General features: G+C 46.5%; 1 protein-coding gene and 1 long non-coding RNA gene across 2 annotated transcripts in view; one reads left to right on the forward strand and one right to left on the reverse strand.

The window, feature by feature from the left end:
* LOC100115265 (Krueppel-like factor luna) overlaps positions 1-22129 on the forward strand; it is a 246031-nt gene that overhangs the window by 91266 nt on the left and 132636 nt on the right. The gene's annotated exons all lie outside the window — the stretch shown is intronic.
* LOC116415869 lies at positions 10283-17077 on the reverse strand. The gene is made up of 2 exons (XR_004226423.1): positions 16648-17077; positions 10283-10428 (listed from the first exon to the last, which is right to left on the reverse strand). It is a non-coding gene; the product is annotated as an uncharacterized LOC116415869 (long non-coding RNA).

Consider the following 22129-nt stretch of genomic DNA (forward strand, 5'->3'; position numbering starts at 1 on the left):
AACGACGACGTCGTCGTGACGTTGGACACACTTTTGCAGCAGCGGCCGCCGCGACCGCATTGATTTATCGGTTTTTCGCGCGAATCTGAGCCCGAAAGCTACTAAGCGACGCGCGGTCACGTTATTAGCGTTTTTAGCGTTAGTTTTTTTCCGCTTTTTCTGGCTTCGATCGACGTGAGAAAAGGTATTTCCAAATAAGCTAAACGAAACAATTTGGAACTGGCTCGCTTTCTCCAGCATTCTTTGTAAACTCTCCGCGTCTCCGGTCAATGAAGATAGATGGCGCATCGGCACTTTTCCGTTTCCCTCGATAACTATTCGCTCGTAGGATGCATACATAGGCATGTGCCGCCTATGCCAAATCGCCTTGTTGGACCTGCTGCTTGGGCAGCTCATACTATTTTAGTATTTTGTTTGATTGCTACTGAGAAATGAACATATGCTTACAAAATTTTTGTTAAATCGTCCGTTTTCTAAGCAACTAACCAAAATAACATTCAATTACCAAGTAACCGACAGATATTTTGACCAGTTGCTGAGTAACAGACAATTTTACCGGCGTAACTATACCGTGAATAATATATTCGGAAAAATCAAACGAGCCCGATCGAAGCCATCTCGCTGCGAAAGCTCTCAATCCTTCGCAAAACTGACGTCAGAGTATAGAGGCTCGATTAATCATTTATCGCGCCGGGCATAACCGGAGAAGAAAAATCCGCTCCAGATCCATACGGCATCGACGAAGGCAGAATTTATTAACCTTCCAAGAAGACATCGCTTGTACGCCTGTCAATTGCAAGCCGCACGCGTTCCTTCTCTCATCTCGCACTCGAGAAAAAAGAAGAAGATAACCTCGAAAATATTTATAAACCACGAAATTTCTAACACATGGCGCGCACGAGTCTCCTCTCACTCACTCTTTCTCTCTGTATACAGCCTAAGCAAACATACGAAAAAAAAGCGCAGCAGCACATGTGCGCCGTAAGGGCGCGCGTATAACCCAGTTCGAGAAATCGCGCGCAAAGAGAGCCGCATGTAGGTACGCTCGAGTAAGTAGTAGTCATCCGCTATAAATATCCGGCAACTTTTACGCTCCGCGTAAATCACTTTGCACCCGGCCAATTATAGAATTAATATTTACGGCCGCGTGCTTTTGCATCCGGATTCTGGCTTGCGTGACGCGGCTCCATAGGCTTATAAATAGGGGGAGAGTCTTTGGTCTTTATCGCGTCCGCCATGGAGTCCTTTGTGTCGCGCTTGACGGAGCCTTTGTCGCAGCAGCAGTACGTCTGGAAACAGTTTCGCGGAAGATTTGCAGCGCCGAGGCCCCCGCGTAGCACATTGGCAATTACGCGATTTCGAAAGCGAGGCCGAGAGAAGAAGAAAACATCCCCGAGCGCGTATACGTTCGCGAAAAAATAATATTTCTCCTCGAAAATATTCCTCCGCGGAGTGAAAACACGTGAAATCACATGCGAAAACAGTCGCGGCGAAATTGCTCGTATCATATACGCCAGCAAGCTCGCGAGTTTTATGTACATCCCTCAAGGTCCTTGTTGAGAGAGAGCTTTCAAATTCGGAAACGGAGAGAAAAGATAAGGCGGGCGAAAGCTCTAATGTTTTATTGGCCGAACGCGGCGAAGTGAGCGTCATTGAGATTTATACAGGCCAGTTCCACTACTGCGCGTCCGGGGGGGGGGGGGGGGGGGGCGAGCAAAAGTTTTTAGCGCCGACGAGAGAAAGAGAGACCCAACTGGGTCGTCGGGTACGCGCGACGCGGTATTATTTTAATCTAGAAAACAAGCCATCCGTTTCACCGCTCGCGCGCGCTCGGCAAACTTTTTGTAATTTTATATTCGCGAATTTTCAGAGAGAGTTTGCGTGCGTGTGTAATGAAAGTCCGGAAAAAATTCGCTGTCGTATCGCATGTCCCTTTTCCCCCGCTTTGGTGTTTTGCTTTTCCTTGTATCGTGCGCGGGGTAAAGGTGCGCGCGGAGAACGGCGAAAACTCAAAGATGAATAAATTCTGCTTTTATTGCGAGTTCGCGGAAGTTGCTTTTTTATTAAGGTCGCGAGCAAGTTAGACATTCGCCGCAAGTTTTCATCGGAAAGTCTCGGCGTTTTTTGATTGAACAATCAGCTTTTTCTACCTGCACTCTTCGTCATTCTTTCGAAACTTTTTCTCCGCTGAATTAATATAGTTTTCATTTCGAAAACTGCGGCATACCATGTAGGCAGGATTTGCGAATTATTCATTCCTCTCTCGAGATCCCTACGATTCGCATTAACTCGCGCGTCCATTGATTACACAGCGCAGAGCAGTATAGTAGGCCGCAGGTTAGTTGACGATAATTATGTTCTTATTGTGCGCGGCAAACACAAACACGAGTAACAAGCTTCCCCGCGGCAGCAGTGATTTAAATCTACTGGCGTAAACAATCATGTGATTACTGAAATGAATTCCTTTGTGATAACAGCAGTTTGTTCCCCGTAATGAGGCACTTGATTACGCCAACGAGTCGCGGCCGATAATTAGTTTCATTTCGAGCACTCTAATTTGTTGTTCCTATACGGTATTTTTTATTCGCCGCGTTGCGGTGCAATTAACTTTATTGATTCTCTATTTCTCTTTGAACCGAGCTAGCCGCGGAACTTAGCAGCGCGCACACACACATGCGTATACGCGCGAGCGTCAATTCCCATGGTAAATACTCGCGCGCGTTTGTCACGCTCGGATTGCTTTGATCGGCTAATTTCAATCGTGATTATTCGATAAATATTTGCCGCCGTTTTACACGCTCTTGTTTAGCTTTCATTAGCCGTCCCATTCGCAGAGCGCTGATTACATTCTGAGCTAAATTAATTCATCCTTTGAAATAGCATCAGAGCAGCAGCTTCACTCTACGCAAAAAACGAGAGAAAGCAGACGCTGAAAACAAATCCGCAAGCAAAACAGGACGCGATTATCACCTGCGCGCGCGATAAGCGTCGCAAAAAGAGACGATCGTGAAATTTGACGTGCAAAGCGACTACGTTTGAACTTTTCATAAAGACACGACTGCCGCCGCTTTCGTGGACCTTGAAAGCGCGAGAGAGATATTTCCATCCACTTCCGCTGAAATTGAGAGAGAGAGAGAGAGAGAGAGAGAGAGAGAGGAGGAGGAGGGGAAGGGCGGCTTCTATTTTTAAATCTTGTTCCCGAGTGGCTTTCATGTATAGCTCTCTCGCGGATATGGCGCAGCGCCTGAAGATGAAAGCCTGTCGCGGAGGGAGAGAAAGAATAAGACGCGCAAGCGCGAGGAAAGTATTAGACCTGTAGTATGTATAGGTATACACGCAGCGAGGGAGGAAGAGAGGCGGTCTTTATTAGCAAGGCCTCGCGGAATATCCGATTATTCCGAAGCTTCTTACGGAAATTACGGGAAACCGTGATCTGTCTCTCTATCTCTTTCTCTGGATTTTACGTGTCTTTGGGCCGCCCGTCGACTTCGCTTTTTCTTCGCTTTCAATTAGGATGCTAATAGATCATTTTCTGTCAAAATTCCAAGATTGAACGTCGTCGTCGGCGCTGATGCGTCAAGAGAGAGAGAGAGAGAGAGAGGTGGTCGTAATAGGGGCGGGATTTCCCCACGGCGCCTTGAGTGATCCGCTCCGCTAGCCCGCTTTATTTTGATTTTGATGACTGACTATATATACACACTCCTACCGGACTGCGCACGTCAGGTTTTTCGGATAATGAATTATGGATCGCTGTGTAAATAGAATAACGAGCTCTCGGAGCGCTTTCTTAGAGCAGCCCTTTTTTGAAACAAAGGTTCGCGCCCGTCACTCCCGCTTGTTTCTGTGTGTTATCTGTGGGATTACATTTTTAAAACGAGTCTCGTCTTTTTGTGAAAAATAGATGCCGAATATAATATTCGGGCGGGAACTGGCAGAAAAAAGAGAATCGAATAAAAGCTTACCAACAATACAAATATTTCTGAGCACTTTAAGCATGTTTCGCTTTGTTTGCTCTCCCGATGCGAAATGCTTTCCGCGCGCGCGAAATAAAATACGAGAGAGAAAAGAGCGAGCGATCTCTCCTGCGAGAGATAAAGGGACACCGGTTTAAATATTCAGCGCCGTCTCGACTATAGTATAGGCTCTCTCTTTTCGAGGCCTATACAGCGAAGAATATAAAGCGCATCAAACAACGCGGCTTCTCATAAGGCATAAGCCGTTAGACGATCGGCAAAAACAGCAACGAAACATAACGGACGAAAGATCAGAAGACACGTACGTAACCGGCTGACCTAAAGCTTGCAATATAAGAGGAAGCAGTGGCTGACGTCGTTGTAGCCTCGGCACAGCGAGTTACGCAATCGATTAGATCATTAACTGCTGGATAATTGGAAGGAGGAGGAGGACGATGACGGACCATTTCGTTCGTGTTGCCGCGCGAGCGAGCGGAACTCGCCGCTGCGCGCTGCGGCAATTGTAGCATCACGAAAATCGATCCGACTGCGCGATGTGCCCGCTGGAATTGAGCTAAATGCGGCTTTGGCTCTATTTTCGACTCTGCAGGCCTCTGTATTGACGGATTGGCAACTAAAAATTCTACGCGTTTCGCGAAATAAAAGATTCCACAAAAGAGGCATATCCATGAAACTCGCTGGAAAAAAAAGAAAAGAACGCCGATGTCGCGCGTGTGTACTCACTGAAGTGCAAGCAAGTTCCTTCTTCTGTCGCGCGACGATATAGCGGGAAAAAAAGGAAAAAGTTGATAACACGCTGGTATAGCAGCGGCAGCAGCTCGTCGCTCCGCGAATTTCGCGGGTATCGGGGATTTTGATTCGAAGCTAGCGCCGCCGGTATATATGCGTAAATAGAGGCTGGAAGCCGTAGAAACGCCCGGAAATTCGACGGGCTGCGCGGCGCACACTGCATCAGGCAGGAGCTCAGCGGCAAAGTTAGCGGGAAGGAGGGCGAAACCGCTGCGCGCGGAGCGAAAGTGAGTTTCGCCTATACGTGTGATGCGCGCTCCGGGGTTTCCGCGACTATTTTCGAGATATTCTTTTTCTCTCCTCGTTTTTTTTTCCTGCTATCCCCTTTCCGAACTTTTTGCGTTTAATACGGTCGTGAACAGCAAAATTGATGGTATTAGTATACAGTAAGGAGAACGAGGAAACTGGACATGGGGAAAACTGTGAGTGCGAGTGAGAAACATAGGGAAGTCCATTGGATGAAGAGAGACAGCCTTTCCCTCCCACAATGTTCCAATGTCTCCCACTCTCTGCCTAAAGGTCGCCTCTATCTTTGCCTTCGACGACGACAGGCGCAGGCTAAGCCACCAAAAAAAGGGTCAGGCCCAAAGACGGTCAATGGAGAATTACGTCCCTTCGCATGAAAAAAATACTTCTTGAAAATATCTACATTTTAATAATAACTAAATATTACAAAAAGTGCTATACAGAATTATTTATACTGTAAAATCAGCTGATAAAAACTAAATTTGAATGAAAAAAATCGGACAGTATTTGCACTTATATTTTAAGTATTGAAAAAATTAAATTTAATTTAAATTTTAATTTTAAAAGCCTTTTTCTAGGCCTGAAAATTGTTGACAACTAAATACAGTTTTTTGTATTTTATTTACGATGTTGATATTAAAATAGCTTTAGACAACTTTTCAATGTAAAGTTTTTGTTCTAATAATATCGCTTATCAAGAATAACTTGCAACTAAAGTCAGCCTAAAATAGCAATTTTTACAAAAAAATACAAGAATTACAATTTTTGCACATTGTTCAAATAATGAATTTTAATTATAAAGTTTTTTCTGAATTCAATACTAATAACGGAATATTCAATAACGGAAGCCAAAAGAGCAATTATTAGCCAATTTTTTTCATTCAAAACTCGTTGTTATTAACTATTTATACGAAAAAATTGCACATTATTGTTACTTTTTATTTATTAATATTGTCTAATTTTAAATAATAAGTATTCTGTCATAGGGAAAATAACTTACCCTCGGCCGAACGCCATTGAGCCTGACCTTTTTTTCTACCCTTTTTTTGGATTCCTTCTGCTCTTTCTTGCAACTCAAAGAGGAAGAGTGGGGAATGAGCAGGAATTAAAGGAGGGGAAGTCTTTCTCTCTCGCACTAATACGCGTTTCCTATGCTTCTCACTCGCACTCACGGTTTCCCCATGTCCAGTCTCCTCGTTTTCCTTACTGTATATCGTCAAAAAAGGATCTCGGGCTTCACCTCGGCGCAGACTGCGGAAATGAGCTGTCGCGCGTGCACCTCCCTCACACATACACACGCCCGGAATCGAGCGACACTACGCGCAGAGACAGCCCTGTGCGAAATACCATAGTAGCAGAGCAGCGCATTAACGTTGAGAGGCGCATGTGTGTTGAGATATTAAATTCAAGTGTGTCGTCACCTCGTCGTCGTCCTAGCACCTCGTCTTCGAGCAACTGATTATGTAGCTGAGGCTTAGCCCGCGCCGACGGCAATTGATTTAAGACTTCAGCGCCAGCTGCTGCTGCTGCTGCGTACGGATGGGAAAATTGAACGAGAAATCCGAAGCCTGAATGCGCCGCTCTCCCGTGTATATATATATATATATATATATATATATATATATATATATATATATATATATATATATATATATTATATATATATATATATATATATATATATATATATATATATATATATATATATATATATATATATATATATATATATATATATATATATATATATATATATATATATATATATATATATATATATACAGACCAACACTTTGGTGTGTTAGAGCGATAGGATCCGCCGACGATTTAATTCCGCCGTCGTTTTCCCTGGCCTGTCAGGCGCAGAGATTTTTCGCCGCCGGAGAATAGCGGGAGTAGGGAACTCTCTCTCTCTCTCTCGCTGAAATTAGTCCTTGTTAGAGCTTATGAATCGGTCGGAATTTAAAGTTGGAGCAGCCAGAGAGACTCGGGGTATAGAGATTGGAGACAGAGCGAGATGAAATTCAGATGGAGAGATCGAGCGTTTATAATTGGATGCTCGTGTCCCGTAATGATGATTAATTTTTTCCATTCGAAACTCCGCATAAACGTTCGTTATAGTTTAGAGTCAATTAGGCGAGACGCGACCGGTTCCCCAGAGCGATTATCGCCGAGACACACACACGCGCACACAAGGAGAGGAATCGCAAATTAATAGACCAATACGAGAGTATCTCTCTCTTCTCTGGCTCTCTCGCTTAATACAAACTGCCGGCGCGCAACGACGTCGCCGTTTACAAACGAACGTTAATACAGCCATAAACAACGATTACAGCGATAAAAAGGAGGTATTCCATACGTTGCAGCAACCTATATCAGCTGCGCGATAATTCGAAAATGCCATTAAGCGCGCGCTGCAGAGTTCGCAAAAATCCCCGCGTAAGCGCACTTAAAGCCAACAATAAGCACGTTAACGTGATCTATTACATTATTTATACGAGCTCCGTTCGAAAAAGCAATCTTCGACGTCGTCTCGAAGCGCAATAAAAGAGAGGCATATACACCGTGACGACGACGACGACTACGACGGCAGCGCAGGGAAGAGCCATTTGTTGGCGAAATGCTCTCCTGCTGCCACTGCAGAGAGATAAGAATCTGGCCCATTAACGTTATCTAATCTGTGCACCGTTACTGTATACTGTATAGTACGTATATAGGTATACACAGGCGCACGCATGTAACGCGCGCAGGCGAGTCGTTCGCGCGTGTATAATTTAATTCTCGTGAGCGCGCTCTTACGCGCGTCCTTAATTCGTGCGCTGGGAAAAAGCCTGCGCGCTCGTGGGGGGTGTAAGCGTCGTTTCGATGTTTCTTGCTCTCGCTCGCTCGCGAGGCTAATCGAAAACAGACGCGAGTTTAATTGCGTGTCGCGCAAAAGTTCGCCTCTCTGTGTGTCTGTCCATCTCGCTTCGCGGAGTTGACCCGCTGTTATGATATTGTACTGTGTATATTATACGTTCGCGTCTGAGCTCGATTTTTCCGAGCCGTCGAGTGCGCGGGGATTTATTCTGGAATTGGATCGAGTTCGATGGATAGTTAGCCCAGATTTCGATGTACGGATGAATTATGCACCGAGAGAGCGAGATAAACTCGTTTGTTGTTGCCGGGCTGGTAGAACGTTGGATTTTGCGAGAGTAAAATCGCGATTGGAAATTATCTCGCGGCAGCTCAAGAGAGAGGGAGAACAAAGGAGCTAACCGCAGAAGCCTATAGAGTCTCTGCGAAAAAGTGTTCTCTACTATACGATATTGTGCCGTGCTAAAGTCGATTGTTGCTGCTGCACAATCGGGTCGTGCACAAGCCGGCTATGTACGTGGTGCGCGACGCGTCGCACTCAGATGGAGATCTGTGTCATTGATTAATGAGTATAAATACCTGCGTCGTCGACTTTACTCACACACATGCTCGTGGATTTCCGTAAAATTTCATCTCGGCAAGCGATCGGAACTGCTTTTTTATGCCTGTTGCGCATTACAGTCACGACAGCCGCTAATTTTGAGGTTAGGTGCAAGCGCACGCGACGCCGCCGGTCGTAGGCCCGTGTGTACACCTATATGGAAGGAAAAAAGGGTCGCTGATTGATAGCGGCTTGTAAATGCACGAGTGGATGATTATACGTGTGAATTAACCTGATTTTTTTGCCTTGATTCGATTTACAACAGGAGAGCAATTTTCATTAAATTAGTGTTATAAGTCCTTGTATTATACGAAAGTAAAACAGAATTCTGTTTACACAAAGAAACAATGAATCATCGCCGAAATTTCGACCAGCGATTTCCGCACACGCATACAGTAACCCACGAACGTCTCTTCTCCTACAATACATTGCACTGCACTCCGCAGAGCCCAGCGAGGAGAAATCACCGAGTGCAAGTATCACTTATCGAGCGCTCTGTCGTTAAAGAGACCACAATTTTTTTTTACAACCGATACTTTCCTCTCTCCCTATGCGCGAGAGCGCGCGCGCATAAAGCCGCGCATACTGCATTCTTCGGGCTTGTTTCGTTAATTAACTGGCTAATTCAGCGTTTCGCTCGGTCCTTTTATTTTCGACCGCACAATTGCCGGCCGACGTAGGAAGTAAATTTCCGGTAGGTGGTGGCTCTCTTCCGCCATGCTCTCCTCTCTCCCTCCGATGATTTTCATTCCTCTGCAGAGCGAGAGAGACTGCCTCGAACGTGTATACAGATATATGGAGGCGAAGGTATATAGCATCGATCTTACGTGCGCCGCTATTGCTGATTTATTTAAGTAGCTTCTGGCGAAAATACGACGATGTTATTCGTAGGCAAGCGAGGCTGGCTAGTGGTATAGAAAGGGTGGAGTGAGAGAGAGAGAGAGAGAGAGAGAGAGAGAGAGAGAGAGAGAGAGAGAGAGAGAGAGAGAGAAAGAGAGAGGGAAAAACTGGGTCGGTCGAGTTCTCCACTCCGTCTCGCTATCCCGGTACTACTGCACTCCGGATTTGTGGCCGAAAAAAAAACGCGCTCCGCGAAAAATTAAGTATGAGAGTAGTGCAGTAAAGCCCGCGCGAGCGTCGAGAAACTTCAAAAGTGCATGTACGCGAGCCCGAGTGTACGTCTTCGCATCGGTTCGGCGAATTTCTTCTTTTTTCGTTACCGAATTTCTTCTTTTTACGGTACCTGGGATCCGTTATTTACAAAACATCGAGCATAAAACACAGCATACAATAACATTTCGCAACACCTGCTCCGGCATCTCGCCGATGATGGATAAAAACGCAGCGTACGAACACAAGTCCCGTATACGTCAGTATCGAATCGATCGCGATAATCTCGCAGATCCGAGGCAAAGATCGTCGATTCCTATATAACAGTCAAAATCGTGATAAATATCGAAGCGAAGCCTTTTAACGAGCGGGGGCTTTCTCGATAAACGAAATTTATATCGCGAGCGCGAGCGGAAAAAGGTGCAGCCGCGTGTGTACGCTCTGATCGGATTATTTACCTCTGATAACGCTCCGGAGTTATGCACCACCGCAGCAGCGGAGTCGGCTTCTCTCTGTATTCGTCGTATGTTTGCTCGAGGAATGTTGAGAATTCAGTTAATTGAGGGAAAAAAATATAGTTCGGTCGCAGCGTCGGCGCAAAAAAAGGGTCTAATGGAATTAGCGGATATGGAAGAGAGGTGTGGATAAGGAATTCGAGCCGATTGAATTAACAGAGGTATATCAATTTTTTGCTGCGAGTCCGGAGTTCAAACGTATAGTGTTTTTATTCCCAAATTGCCGTTTGCATTACAACAATACACACTCGCAGCGCAGCATCAATCCTCAGGCCGAATTCCGCGAGCAAGCCGCAGCTCGGGATCCAACTCGATCAGCATCCGCAGACGAGGAGTACTGGAGGCAAATAAAATAAACATCAACGTCGGAGTCTCTCCTTCGTAGCCGGGAAAAACTGTGGGTGCGCACCTTCGCAGCGAATTAACGCGTTGTAAAAGATAAGGAGGGAAAGCGCTGTGGCCCGTCGCTTTCGTTTTAAGGAGGAAAGTTGCAGCAGACGGCGGCGAGAAAAAGGTCTCCTGTATGGGGTGTACAGTATGGAGGTATCGAATGCGAGAGTCGATGGCTTCTTTTCCCGGTTATGTTGTATTATAGTGAACGTCAGGGGTGTAGCCGATGGAATCGGATGGGAAAACTGTTCTGTGGGCTTTTTGAATTTATGCCTTTTTCTGTGACGATGGTTGGATAAGGGTGATGTGGTTTGTGCGCGAATTGGAGCACGAGAGGTTTTTACCGTGATATATTAAACTCAAAAAAAAAAAAAAAAAAGAATTTATTAGTTCGCGAAAAGCATAGTAACAGTCATGATACTATGCACTCTACCCCCCGTGAGCTTTGAAATTTGTATATGACGCGCGTTTTTAGCTTATACAGCTATACTCAAGCTGTAAGCTCGCAATACACTCGGAGTCAAAAGGTTTTTGTGCGCTTCCTCAAAGAGGAAACATTGTTTTAACTAGGGGCAATTTCGCTAACTGCTCCAAACAATCTTCCCGGAGCACTTGTAATGGAAATTTCAAGCTGCGTGTCTGGCTACTGCTGCTCTGCTACTGCTGCAGGATAAAAAGAGAGACAATTTAAATGAGCCGTATATTTCAGCGAGGTTTAAGTAAGACGTAGGAGTTTTGTAATTCCGTTCTATGAATAAACGCGCTTACGCTTCAAGCTCCATTGCGGATATCATTTGAATACATTCCCCCGCTGCAGGGCAGGAACATTATGCTACGCTATTTAAGAGTCGCCTCTGCATTTGAATTTCGAACTTCTTTGCTTTTTTTTATTGTTTTACCGACTGCAAAAACGCAACGCAGCCGGTGTTTGCGTACTACGAGCTACTCGCGAGCTTTCGTCGCATACGCAGACCCCCTAATCCATCCCATAATCCGCATCGTCTTTCTCTCGCGCAGTATGGACAATTCAACTCCATACGGGCGCAAGCGAGCGAGATAGAGAAACGAGTCTTGGCGCAGGCCATAGCCAGCCTAAATCCAGTTTGTTTAGCTATCTCACGCCCGAGAGCTATACGGCAGCGTACAGCGTCCCCTCGGGAGGATGAGGAGGGGGGGGGGGTCACCCTCATATATGAAATGTCGCGTGTGTGTAGTAGGCGCGGGGGAGAGACGCAAGGGAGAGAGCCTATAGGGCTGGTATATATAGTGTACCCCGAGAGCAGCAGCGTAGGCAGCGTATGTATAGAGGCGACAGCGAGACGGACGAGAGAAGTGTATAAAGGGGAGAGATGTGTGTGTGTGTACGTGTGTGCGGTAACAGGGTCAAGTTGCCTTTGCGACGTTGCCACGTGTACACCAGCACACACGTAGGTATATTTCCTCGGCTAAACGCGCGGCTGACTTTCTTTTTCTATTTTTTTTTTGCGCGCGCACTCGGCTCTACCTGGTTGCTGCGGCTCTTTTTTCGTTTTTCGAGTTCGTCTTGTTCTTCCACTTGAAGAAGAGCTGCAACGACGAGGACGACGGCATCAGAGGCTCTTTGGCGCGGTAATTTTCGGGATTATAAGCGCATGAAATGAGTAGGAAAAAAAATGGCTCATCTCTCGCTTTTAATAAACTCGCGCGCGATAACGTCAAGCTCGCGCGGCGTTAAAAGAGAAATGAAAGAAAAACTACGAGGCAATATAACGAGACTAGTAGGCGCGCGCGCTCGACTGATTGTCGCACGATAAATTTCCTGAATGGGCACACACACACGCGCACGCGCGCACACACACACACACATACACACGAATACACCGCACTTACGGGCTCGCACGAAAACGTGCGTGCGTTTTCGTGTGCGAGTTGCAGTCTCATCGATTGCGCGTTTCTTTTTTTCTCTCGCTCCCCCGTTTCTTTTCGGGCGCGTGCGGCGCATGCGATATATACATGAAGGTGCACACACGTGCGCGGGGCACGAAAATAAGGAGGCTGAAGCGATGTATGCAGGGGGCAGAGCTGGAGAGATAAAAAGGTGCGTGCGCGGGAATAGAGATTCTTGAGATTCTGGACGCGAGGATCCGAGCTCCGTCGAGTATTTCTCCTCCATGCCTGCACTAGACCGGACTGTTATATATACAGCGTTGTTTCGAAAGGTGCGGTGTGCGCGTCTACGCGCGTAAACACGCGAGGCTCGGATGAATAACGCTCGCGTACGTTTAATTATGGAGATAGCGCGGTATGAGTTTTTCTTCGATCGTAAAATTCAAAATCGACAATACTCACGCATACAGTGAACAAAAGAAAAAACGACCACGTGCCATAGCTCTCAAGACGGAGACCGCAACTATATTAAGTTTCAGCGTTTCCACATAACGAAGCTCTCTCCCATGCGACCGCACAATGCGAAGTAATAAAAAGACGAAGAAGAGCGCGAAAAAAGGACGCGTATACATATAGAGGCGCATAAGAAAAGGCGAGGATCGCGGTGGCAAGAAAAGAGCGCGCGAGAAAGATCTGACTTATAAGCGCTCGCGTCGCAAGTATAATGCACTCGCGGGCTGCGGAGTTTCGCATTACGCGCGCACGAGCTGCCCTTGCGATGCAGTCCCTATACACTCGCGCATTGTCGCGAAAAGAAAGCCCCGCGGTAAAGTGTGCCATGCAAAACTCTCGCAACAGCAGCAGCAGCATTTTCTTTATTCTCAACCTCGACTCGCTCTTTTTTATTCTCTCTCTCTCTCTCTCCTCTCTCTCTCGCTCTCTCTCTCTCTCTCTCTCTCTCTCTCTCTCTCTCTCTCTCTCTCTCTCTCTCGGCTTTGTTGCTCATGCGAGCTGCATAATTGATTGTCGAAGGGAGAGGCGTTAATTTGTTAATGGAGACATTTTCGTCTCGTGGGACGTTGCTTGTTATTTCGAGAGACTCGCTCGTGAAATCAGCGTGATTTCTCTTCTAGGATAAATATAGCGATCGTATGCGCGAGGATGATTCTGAGAACGAGCTTTGATATCGATTCCCTGCGAAGCCGAGATCTCGAACAAGAGCTGCAGACGCGAAAACAAGTTGCCGAGCGCGTGTACGTTATAGAGGAAAAGCCGGAATTAACGCAGGAGATAAAAAGCAGAGCGGTAGCGCCGTGTTGTGTCTCCAGAAGCTATGCACACACAAACACAGACGGTACGAATCTCACGCTGTAAATAATGCAGGGTATATACGCCCAACTTTTTTACCCCCCTCTCCTGCATCCACTCTCTGCAGCTAGAGCGCGCGGAATTTTCATTATTTTTTGAACGAGGTTTCATATTAACGTTTTTTCCCTTTTTCTGTTCCAGGTAAGAACCGGAGCTCTGCAGAGCCGACCGACAGACGGTAGTTGCATGAAAAATGCACATGCAAGTGAGTTGGCCCCCCAGCTCGCTCTCTCTCTCTCTCTCTCTCTCTCTCTCTCTCTCTCTTTCTCTCTCCTCCGCCTCCTTAAAGTGTAACAGTGCAAATCTCCCGCTTTCTTGCTTCTCTCTCGTCTACTTCCACAGCCTCCGCTTGCTTTTACCTTAAAGACCAGTCCGCGAAGAGAGCTTACTCTCTTGCAATCTCAAAGATTAATATTGGGCGCGAGAGTGGCTGCACTTTTAAATGAATTCTCTCCGTAGAGAGAGAGAGAGAGAGAGAGAGAGAGAGAGAGAGAGAGAGAGAGAGAGAGAGAGAGAGAGCTGCACTATGTTATTCTTCAAGGGAGAGCGAAAAAGGAGAAGAACGACGCAGTTTTTTTCTCCGAGACGAGGAGGCCGTTCGGCGCGGGTTGTAACGCTGTACTAGAAGCTCCATCAAAGATTCAACGACTGCATCATTCATCGCGGTTCGATGAAAAAACGTGGCGCATATAAACAAGCCCAAAGTCAAAAAGCAAAGCCATCGATTTCTTCGCCTCGCATATGTTGCCGTAATCGCAGCATTTGTTGGATACCGCGCCACCCTCGAAACTCAACTAAGCAAATAACCGTCGACGGTATTATCGAGAGACAGCATCACCGGAGGGCAGAGATAGGGAGAGAGGGAGAGAGAGAGGAATAGACACACACGAGGATTGGCGAATTCATGCTACATACATCGCGAAACGCCGGCGCCGTTGCCCTAGTCGTGTTATAAGATTAATGAACAAATAGCTTCTCCACCTCCACGTCGTCTCCCAGGACGGCTCCGGATGAGTAGTACCTAGAGCCGAGGGTAGCAGCCGCGGCTGCTAGTATAGGAGCCTGCAAGCAGCCCTCGGCTCGGCCCCATGAATGATGCAACGCGAGCCTGCGAGGGGGTTAGAGAGAGAGAGAGAGAGAGAGAGAGAGTCCCGGCGTGGATTTACCGGCGAGCCATTATGCCGCCGCCGCGGCTGCGTGCCGAGAGCGGAAAAGGGGGAAAGCCCGAGGAGACGATGTAGCAGTGCTATATACGTACACCGGCGGAGTTTGCCGATCGACTCGGAGGTCGGCTGAGGCTGCTGCTGCTGCTCAAAGCTGCGAGGCATCGACGTTGATGAATTTTCGACTTTGATGTGCAATGAGCTAGCAAGACGACGACGAGCAGCGACGAGACTATTGCAGATGCACACACACATGCATGCGGCTATAATATCTTCGGGCTATAGTCTGTGATTTTCTGTCGGATTGAGTGAAGCGTTATTTTGTTGAATTTTATCGCGATTGATAAACGATGACACGGTTTCGGACTGATCCAGCGCTTGAAATTTCCATTACTCGAGTCTCTAGCTAGCGGCGATAGGTGGCGCAGGAGTTTTTTTCTCGCTCCCTCGTCAATATTCTGCGCGGGCGCTCTAGATATACCGGCCTGCCACCCATGTCGAAACTGTCTTGTTGGACTTACTGTATTGTTTACAAATAATCATCAAACGTATAATACGTGTAAGAATGAAAAATTTCTTTTAATAAATCGCAGCCATTTTTCCACACAAAGAAAAATACACGAGCCAATCGATGAACACACACGCGCGCGCGCGAGCACGTATACTAGAGCAACATTCGAGAGCGCGCTGCTCTCCAGGGTCCAGCCGGCCATTGGCGCACTTGAGCCGTTCATTAATGCGGACTCGATTACGTTCCCGTGGGTGTCTGCAGGGCTATCAAATAGACACCAATGAGCTGCGCACACGCTCGACGCGTAACCGCTCGACTCAACTATTCAGTGCACGATTTTTTTTTCGACGAGATAATCTGCACATCGGCTCTGATGGGGTTTTGCGCTCGTGCATTTTTTTTGGGAGGGGGGGGGGGGGAGAGAAATGATTGGATGCAGAATCAGGGGATTTTCGCTGATTGATATTTCGCCCTCGATGCGGACACGCGTCGTGTTAGCCCTAATGTAAAGCATATACGGATCGTAACGATTTTTGCGTTTAATTTTTTTTATACACGGACGTAATCTCGCCTCTATTCGGTGAAAAAGGGTGATAGCAAGTTCATTAACAAGAGACCGTTTTATCAGGGACTCGCGGGAAAGTAAAGAGAGTAGAAAAAAAGAAAGAGAGAGAGAGAGAGAGAGAGAGAGAGAGGCTCCGGTGCGCAGTAAAAGAAAACTTCCAGGCGTAAACAATGCGATCGATTGTGGCGCGGTTTCTGTTCTTCGTTACCGAGTTACACGCCAACCGAGAAGCAGTAGCAGCAGCGTACGGTCCTAAAGAGCTTTCGAAAGAAGAACACTGACGCCATTCTTCGCCCTCTCGAACTACTCCCGTCTGTCTTTCTTTCTCGGCGCGTCACTTTCCCCCCTTCTCAGATCCCGACGGTTTTTTTCTCTCTTACCGAATGCAAAGTAAACAGCGTGTTTTATGTTCCACTTTTCAAGTACATGCTCGGTTCGAGTTTAATCGCGAGCCGATTGATTTTTCAGTCCAAGAGTCGTTACAAAAATCACCGCAACCTCTCCGCACCTCGACTTTCCCACGTGAATTTACGCCCGAGACGTCTGACTAATCGGATTCGAATTATTAACGACTAATTCCTCGCCTTCTACACACACACACACACACACACACACACACACACACACACACACACACACACAGCCACTCGATAAATTCAGCGACGAACCGCGACATAATCACGAACTACTTACTCGCTATATCTCCGGCTGTAACTCATATCCAGCTTCTTCTCCTCGATAAATATCCGCGGATGCGGCATTATCCTCGCTGCGGATATTCTTTATACTATGCCGACTCGGTAATTTACTGCCCGTGGTCTGGGAGAGGACTTTAATGAAAAGCAAAAGTGCGCGTACATATATTACGTGTGCGCGCGCGAGAGAGAGAGAGTATGAATGGATGCCAGTTCTCTCGAGCTAGCGAGCTAAACTGTAAATTGAGGCGGGGAAAATGGTGGGGGTGTTATGTGCCCAGCGGAAATGAACGATTTGTCGATGTGTATGTGTGCATTGTTTGTTGGACGTGGTCCGGGTGCGGATCTATCTCGGAGTGGCTTGGAATTGATTTGTTATTGCTGGCTCTGCAGTCTGTGTACCAATTGTTGCTTCTTCAGCAGAGAGACAGAGTTACGAGCTTCAGATGGTAATTTTTACCCGGAGAAGCTTTCGAATAGGCGCTGTTTCGTAAAGAGCGTTTTGAAAGTGGGTGGAGTCCAGCTGTAATCGTAATTTACATCTCGAATTGATACACGTGCTGCAGAGTCGTAACGTTTCAAAATTCTTCTTCCGATACACGGAGAACGCAATGACGCGAACCACAGGCCGTAGACTCTTCTCTCTCGCGCGCACAGTAGCAGCCCCAGACCGCAACTCCCACGGAAGTTTCAAGTAACACAGAGAGCAGCATCTCTGCTGAGCATCAGACAGAAACACTCGGCTGTCTCGTGTCTCGAGCGATTCAGCGTTGATGGTAGTAGTAGTAGTATAGTGTAGTAACGGCGCACTTGAACACAGTAGTACGTCGGGTTAGAGGTTAAAAAGACTCTTTCTCTCTCGCTCGCTCGCTCGCGCGGAGATATTCGAATTCCTGACGTCGCCTCGCCACTTAAACGGCCCGGCGCTGATACTATACGTTCAACGTCATTAACCGCGCGCTTCGTGACTCGCTTCTCGGATCATTTCTCGAGGCGTCGTCGTCGCTGTTTTATTTTTATAACCAATTTGTCTTCGGCCAAAGGACCAGCCAAGCGTGAGGCTCGCCGCTCTTGTTTCCTTTTTTGAGGTGTTTTCTAGAGCTCTGTGTGTTTTTTTTTCTAGTCGCGCGTGGAATGTTTTTATTTATGTTTTTATCGTACCGTTGATTGATTAAAATTCATACTGCAATTATTGAATGTTAAGAGAATTAATCACATCGTTTACTTCCTCAGTACTTCGTAACATCCGGCCATCAATTTTCCCAGAGAAGCTCATTACGGGCGTAACGCTTATTAATAGATTCGTTAAACGACCGATATTCGAATAGTTCCGCATCGATGCTTCCGCTACACGGAATATCTGTCGAACCGGTAGCAAAAATGATTAAATCATCTCCAATTAATCGACGAATTCGGCGATTCATCAAGCGAAAGGTGAATTTATGCGCGATCGGGCACACTCGCCGCGTATAAATTGATTAAAAACAACTAATGATTTTGTTTCACCGAGAGAAAATACCAAATGTATAAATTTTCTTTAAACGCTCGTGCATATATTCTACGTTTAATTAATAAATTCACGGCGCGCACTCGCGAACGGATAACTAATTTGATTATTCATCGACGGATTTCATACTTCATCGCGGATTTTCATGCACAGACTTACGCGTGTATTTGCAATAACGCGAAATTACATATACAATTCGTTAATCCCTTGCACACACACACACACGCGCACACACAGAGAACAGGCGCGCGAGCGGGAAAAACAATAACGCGCTTTCACCCTCTTGGGGCTTATTTTTAGCCTCAGCCGTCGAGTGCAAATGATCTCAAGTAGACGAGAGAAAGATAAGGAGAATCGTTCAATTACCCGCTCGAGCGGGCAAAGATGTTATTTTCCAATGTTCCGGGCTATAAGAGCTCAACTATGCCGGTGCGGTACTATATACACATACATCCACGCATCGATTGCGGTCGAAGGCAGAAAACACGGAGAGAGAGAGAGAGAGAGAGAGAGAGAGAGAGAGAGAGAGAGAGAGAGAGAGAGAGAGAGAGGATTGGCTACTGAATTAACCGGCTTTGAAAAATTCTGCGGTTTTGTCGTACTTTACTGCTCACTCGTTAATCTCTTGCCTCATCGAGACGACTCTCTATAGGCTATTTTCGATGCTAGGAAATTGCTCGTTTCGCGCGCGAAAGAGAGGATGCTGTTTATTTTGAATAAATTTCGGCCGCGTTCACGCTTGTTTACCGTTGTGTTTTTGTTTTGTTTTTAAATATATTTATTACGAGAGAAAGAGAGGGAGAGGGAGCGTCGCCCTGCTTTAATTTTCAATGACGCAAGATGCATCTGTGTGTGTAATTCCGTGCTTTAATAAGCGGATAAATTTAGACGTAGCATGATATCACGTATACAGCGCTAAATAAACGTCTCGCGATACAGCCTCAATTGAAAATTAAGTCGCACAGGAGTTAATTTTAATTTTCAGGTCGACGTCTCGGAAAATATATTAATAAACAGCTCGCGTCGATAATCGTATGAATCTTCTTCGGTACATACGCGCGCGCGCAAGTGACTCACTCGGAAAGTTCTGAGATGCATAAATCAAAAGCGCGCGTAATTCAAATTCATCGCTTTTTTACGCTTGCAGCCTTCGCGTGATTCACACAAACGATGAGATCGCTTTTTCCAAGGAAATATATAAGCCGGCGTAAGAATCCGCGGTGTGTAACACATCTCGTCGCGAGAGCGAGTTAGATTCAAGTAGAAGTATATTTCCCACGAAGTATATTTCTCACGACCTTTCATTCGCAATTATTCCCATTAACGCCTCTATCGGCGCTTAATGAATACGCGCGTGTAATGCTTTTTTTCACGACGCGCGAATTTCAAAATCCTGCAGAGTAGCAGGATGAACATTTTTTGTCGCAGTATCACGGGGATAGGCATTAAAAAATTAATCCGGAGGACGTTATCGCGAGTGCAGCAGCGGGTGGCGAGATGAGCCAGTTATTAAAAATTACTCGCAAAAGAAAAGGAATTTATGTCTCGTTGCTTGGCCGGCGGATTTTCCCAAGGCTCTGTAGAAGACACTCTGCGCAGCAGCGGCGGAGGATAGCAAAAGGCTTTCGAGGACAGGACATCGCAAGATTTACGCTGCGAGGGAGAGCGATTATAACGCTCAGGATTTACATGACAAAGTGTTTGGCCGGGAGATTTCGCAGAAGCAACACTGCAGCGCCGGAGAGGCTAAGTAATTTCGCGCTTCGCTCTTTGAAATGGTCGCGCGAGTGCGAGAAAGAGTTATTTCATAAGCGCGCGTATTGCACTTATGGGTTGAAATTGGGGCTTCTATTTCTTAACGTCGCGTGCGCTTCTATCGCTCTCTCTCTCTCTCTCTCTCTCTCTCTCTCTCTCTTTCTCTCTTTCTCTCTCTCTCTCTCTCTCTCTCTCTCTCGGAATATGACATAACGAGCGACTTCGATCGATCTTCAAATAAGAAGAATGCGATGGCTGGATGATATAGAAGGAGAGGAAGTCGAGGCCGCATAGAGAGCGCGTATAGAATAGCGAAGCGTCTCGTCGTTAAATTCAGCTGAAGGGCTCCATTTAACATTTTTGCCATTATCACGGCCCCGGGCAGCCGCCGCCGACTCTTAAGTGACTGAAGGGGGTTGTCGCTCTTTGAGGACCTCGACCTTTCATTGGCTCAATGACTGCCTTAACGAACGGAACTCTCGTCTCTCGTGTATGCGTATCGTGTGTACTCACTCACGGTCGCTCTCGTACGAGCCGCTATGTACCGGGTGTCCCTCTAGGAATTTAGATCGATTTTTCGATGCGTTATTACGAAGAAAATTTCGAGTAACTCGTAAAACGCGTGGTTTACACAGAGCGAGAGAGCTTTCACTATCGGAAGCTCTTTAGGCAGTCCGTCGGAGTTCATAAAATATTTCGAGCCAGTAAATGGGCTCATTGCGCCGTTTATGCCTCTTGGCAAGTTTCCCAGAGCCGCCGACAGGCCGCGCTCGAAAAAGTTTGATTTCCGAAACATTTATAGGCCTCCGCGCTTGTCCATCACGCGGCTAACTATATTATACTGTTTCGAGGGCGAAAATTTTAATCAGCTTTCGGAAGAGTGTATAGTATTACGCGCGTTACAATCCTTTGAAACTACTTACGCTACTGCGCGGCGGAGAGAAACAGAAAAAAGGAATAATGAATTTCCTTTTGCGTCTGTAGACTACGCTCGCGAGGGGCAGTAAGAGCGGTGAAAGGCTGAAATTCCTGAGTTGCACAGCGATGCGAAATGCAAAGATGAAGAATGTTTTTGAACGCTCGCGCGAGCGCGTAAGAGGAAAAGAAAGACGAAGTTTGCGAAATAGGAGGAATTTTTCATACGCGAGTAGAGTACGAGCGTTAATTTTCCGTTATTTTTAAAGAAATTAAATTTTCAAAATGCCGCAGCGCTTATCGCTCGCTCGAACTGTTTACAAGAGTTCTTCGAACTTTGGAAATCCTCTCATCGATATTTTTGCGATAGGGAGCTGCCAGTCCGCTCGCGGGAAATTCAATCGGAAGTATTTTCGCCGCGCGCAACTGCGCTCCTCCCCGAAATCAAATTATTACGACTCGAGTTTTTCGCGCTCAAGAGATAGGTAATATCGTCGAACTGGTTTCCCCGGAATTCCAGAGCGAGTCGAGCTATCTCACGATCAAAGCGTTATGACCCGACCCGCGATAACTGCTACTCGGATTCCCTCCTCTTACAAATAGGCCATCGCGACCGATGCAAAGTAGTATGTGCGTAGACGACGGCGACTATCTCCCCGCGCGCGGTGAACACGGGGAATAAGAAGGAGCGAGAGCTTAATTGAATCTCGCTCGTTCAATTAGAAATTCAAATTCGAGAGACGGCCACTGGACGGTTGTAGCTTTTTCCATTTGCTCCTCCTCACCTACTACGTGTGTGCAGTTTATGTGTGTGTGTGTGTGTGTGGGTAGTCCCCAGTGGAACGGGGAATTTTAATTGAAAGCGCCGGCGGAAGCTGCAGCTTTCGATTTTCTCTAATCAGTTCGGCGGCCGAATTTCGCGCGGGGATTATTCCTTCCGCGGCTTGTACAGATCCATCCGCTCGGTGGAATGAATATTTTATACATCGCGTATGGACGGAATTTTGTTTCGAATTATGAGATTTTTCTGTCGAGAGATTCCAAAATGATGTTGATTCGCTCGAAAATTATTTGCTCGAGGGAGAGAGAGAGAGAGAGAGAGAGAGAGAGAGAGAGAGAGAGAGAGAGAGAGAGAGAGAGAGGAGGGATGATTATTGCTTTAATTATAATGGATGGACTCGCGGAGATCCATTACAGCGGCGAATTTTTCAGGACGTTAACTGCGGTCCCCGAAAGTTGGAAAGCACGTGCGGAGCTTTCAGCCGATGTAATTTATTTCATTTGAGTTTTTATTTTTCCGAAA

This window comes from Nasonia vitripennis, chromosome 1 (assembly GCF_009193385.2).
Source record: "Nasonia vitripennis strain AsymCx chromosome 1, Nvit_psr_1.1, whole genome shotgun sequence".
Classification (NCBI taxonomy): domain Eukaryota; kingdom Metazoa; phylum Arthropoda; class Insecta; order Hymenoptera; family Pteromalidae; genus Nasonia; species Nasonia vitripennis.